At 41.3% G+C, this 4,144-nt stretch overlaps 1 protein-coding gene across 1 annotated transcript in view; it reads left to right on the top strand.

Annotated features, from left to right (window-relative positions):
* The window catches only part of DNAH11 (dynein axonemal heavy chain 11), a 330,986-nt gene that overhangs the window by 151,028 nt on the left and 175,814 nt on the right, over positions 1 to 4,144 (top strand). The gene's annotated exons all lie outside the window — the stretch shown is intronic.

The following is a 4,144-nucleotide window of genomic DNA, read 5'->3' as shown; positions in this document are numbered from 1 at the left end:
CAATGCAATTTGTGATTCCTATGTTTTATATTTTTATAACATTATCATAAATCTCTGCGGGTTGCCTTGATCTCTCCTAAGCCTGTGTGTTGTTCAAGCATGTTCGTCCAAGCTGGTAGCGCTAACCTTGGCTGACGATGCCACACCCCTAGCCTTCCCCCAGATCTCTCTTCCGAGCTCATGGTCCAGGGTTTCCCCCTGCCTCTGGAGCAGTGCCAGCATTGTGCTCTTGAAGGGGCCACTCACACTAGCCCTGCCAGAGACAGAGCTCTTCCTCTGCTCCACCCCCAAATTTGCTCTTCGTCTTTACCCTTTCGTATCCTTGAGGATACTCACATTCCTTCCAGTTGCTGTAGTGAAAAAACTGGTAGACCTCATTCTTCTTTATTTCTCTATCCAATAGTTATCCTTTCAATGACAAAACGGCGGTCACATCTGTCCTCTCTTTACCTCATCCCTAGAGCCTTGATTCAGGAATGTATCATCATTAGATCTGGGCTGCCACAGTGCCTTAGCTTGGGCTGCCATAACAAAATACCTTACATGGCATGCCTTAACCGATAGAAATTTAGTTTTAGAAGGCCAAGGTCAGGGTGCCAGCTTGGTCAAGTTCTGGCAAGGACCCTCTTTCTGGCTGATAGGCAGGTGTTCTTTTGCTGTGGCCTCACCTGGCAGAGAGAAAACCAGTAAAACTTTCTGGTGTCTTTTATATAAAGGCATTAATCCTGTCATGAAGGGCCCACCCTCATGACCTCATCTGAACGTAATTACCCCACAAAGGCCCCGTCTCCAAATACCATCACATTGCAGGTTAGAGCTTCTACGTAGGAATATGGGGTGGGCAGGCTAGACACATGTGAATCTATAGCACATAATACCCTTAAAATTGGTTTCCCTGTCACTGGTCTCTTACATCTAGTCAGTCTCTTATGTGATGCCCAGGGTAATTATTCTTGAACTAGAGGCACCTCAGGCCAGTTCCTTTCCAAGGGCCTTTCCTTTTGCCTAACGTGAGGCTCCCATGCCTGCACAGCATTTCTAGTGTAGTTCACCGTGGCCTCCGATTTCTTATGGGCAAACACTTGAGATGAGCTTGTTGAAGTGCATGCAAACATGCATATACACATAGGTTAGACTTGCTGAAGTGCAGGATTTTTCAACGTGAAAAGACTGCACATCTGGTCATCACACACCTCTGTATGTAGATTTTTTTGCCATGAAACGTTTCCAGTAATTGTTCAGGCTATCTCCATCATGCCAATAAACCTGGGAAGGGCAAAGTGACTTGATCCAGGTTACGCTGGTAAGAAATGAAAGTGCCAGCATTCACACCCCTGTACATCTCCAAAGTCCACACCGTCCAGGAGACCTCAGGATCTCTCATGGTCAGAAGGGTCCTACAGGTACCCCAGAATCTTTGCATTAGAAATAAATGGCTCATGTCTTCCAGACTCGGCCCCGTGTTTCCAGATGTCAACAGGGAATTTAAATTCGAAGGCATCACAGCCAAGCAGGAACCATATTTCCTTTGGTTTCCTTGTAGGTCCTCCACTACATGGCCGCTAAACTCTGGGCCAGTTTGGCTTCTTGTCACTTGGTTCCTGTGAATCCTACCTATAAATAAACTTGGAATTCACTTGGTCTGCTAGATCTTATTTTGATCTTTCTCAGAAGCCACATTTCCTTCTGTAATCTCCCAAGTGCTTTCTAAAGAATAGCAGCCTGTGTTACTTGAGAGTCAAGAGTTGGCATTGGGTGACTTCACAGGGTTTTTCTCAAGCACCATTTACAGCACAGGTGCATTTCTCCTTCACAGAGGCCACAGGCACGGTCTCTCCTCTCCTCAACCCATCCCCTCCATGCTTTTTTCTGTTTCCTGTGCTTTCTAGAAGGTTTTTCCTTCTTTGGATATAAACCAGGTAAAATTGTGTGAGTAGGATATTGACAGCAGAGATCTTTCTATTCCTGATGACCTGTCTTCCAGCTGATTGTGTTCTGATCTTTCCAGTTTCNAAGTCAGTGGCCCAGAGAAGGTGCCCAGTATTTTTTTGACTATAGTAAATCCAGCCACTAAAGATGTTGGCCAGGGAGTAAGAGAAAGCTTCTGAGCTCAAGCTCCCACAGCCCTCCTAGGCTGTCCTCTCTTTCTGTTCTCCCCCTCCCCCAAATACTCACCGAGTCAGGTCATTCTCTGTGGAGAGTTTATCATATTCCAGGAACAGATCTGCTCTGATCCTCATTTTGAGACAGCTGGTAAGACCGAAGGGTGTATATGATAGGTTGTCATGGAAGCAAATGAAAATAATTCACAGCACACAGAAATGAAGGTTGTGATCTTAATGTCAGCATGAAGAAAAACAATCCCCGGCCTTAACAAGTATAAAACTTCACAAAAGGTTTACAGTTAGAAATCTTTTTTTTTTTTTCCACTAGGAGCAAAATTGGTTTTGGAGTACTTTGTTACCATTAAGTTTCTATGTTACCAGATTTGTTTGAAGCTAAATGAGAAATAGTCACAAGCATAATAAGAAGAAAAAGTTCATGTTTTTGGATAATTCACACACCAATTAAGTAAACGATAGTCTTCAACAGTAATTATCTGAGGTATAATTTATTTCTGAAAGCAGGTCTGAATTTATTCATAATGAATTAATTATGTGGTTAGCCTAATTAGACTTCCTCTGGTGTACTACTTGCAAAAGCAGGATTGTGTTCTTTCTCAAGTTGACTTATGTATTTGTGTGACTCTCTGTAGTGTGAATTTTTTCATTCAAGACTAGTGTGAAAATAGGTCAGTAGGAATTAATATGACTTTCCTTCTCATTTCCTCCTTTTGTATTACTCCAAAATGGCATTATATCCTGAGCTCCTGCTCAGCTCTTGTTTTATACACTAGTCTCTTTTCTGTGATTACTCGGAAGGACAAAATTTGAGACAGAAAAGAGTACAAAAGGGAATGTCTTCAAGTGACTACCTTAAGAAATTCACGTAGTACATTTTCCAGTGTATGAAATGTATTGACTTTAGTTTTGGTTAGCCCTATTAGCTCTCTCACAATTTGCACTGAAGTCCGATTTTGCTAATTCCTGACACAGAGCTCAAAGTGTTTTTCAGCTACTGTTTTTGGGAGAAAGTAGAAAAGTTGTCAGTTATTAGAATGTTCAGATCAATGGATGACGTCACATGGAAGTCACTTAGTCTTTTTCTGTTTTGATTTTAACGGTTCCTTAAACCATTGTGGCCTTACTCAGAAATAGCAAAACCTCACAGTTTTGCATTAATTTTTCTTCATATCACACTGGTAATTTTTCTGATATATTATTTCAAATTGGCAAATATGGAACCATATAATCTGGTAGAAATCAAGAGTAGACTAAAAATTATAACAGGTGCTCAACTTGTCAAATTAAAAACCTTTCCAAACTATTTCCAGGACCTTTTTCCCCTGTTAGTTCGATTTTCCCCAGCTTTCATGGGTGGGAAAGAAAACACACACACAGTCCTGACTTGTTTTATTACAGCTTGTATTGCTGTCTATATGATAGTAATAAAATCTGTTGCTGCCTTCAGAAACCACGGGAAGGGGACCATGAGTTATGAGAGTCCGTGATAATGCTACTGAGTGACAACTGTTTTTGAGAACTAGCTCAAAAACATGGTCACTACTAATGATTGCTACATGTGGGAAAGTCCTTTGCAGGCAGCCATGTTCCCTTCATTACTGACCTGATTGTCCTGAACACCGGGTATGTTTCTGACCAACATACCGCACCACGGTCTCACAAGTTCCCGAGTAGCATTTCTTCGAAGGTTAAATTTAGTCTGGTGTCCAAAAAAAAAAAGATAAAAAGGTGAAGGCTGCCAGTCTGACTTTCTAAGTTTGTCCAACTGCCAAAGCACTCAGGGAAAGTGGGTTACTTAAATGTCCAATAGAGAAATGAATAAACAAATGCCTTTCTGTCAAGTGGAATCTTAGGTACTCATTCCCACTGATACTGTAGGGCAGCTCTTACTGGTGAGGTAAGATATCCTTAGTTTGTTTTTAGGTGAGAAATGAACTATAGAATACTAGGTGTACTATGACTCTCTGTTTATAAAAAAAGAGAGCTTAGATATATTCTCCATTGTGTTTTTTTTTTTTTTT

Source organism: Crocuta crocuta, unplaced genomic scaffold (assembly GCF_008692635.1).
Source record: "Crocuta crocuta isolate KB4526 unplaced genomic scaffold, BGI_CrCroc_1.0 scaffold62, whole genome shotgun sequence".
In the NCBI taxonomy this organism is placed as follows: Eukaryota; Metazoa; Chordata; class Mammalia; order Carnivora; family Hyaenidae; genus Crocuta; species Crocuta crocuta.
The sequence above is the reverse complement of the archived record's forward strand: the minus strand, read 5'-3'. Positions and strand labels throughout refer to the sequence as shown.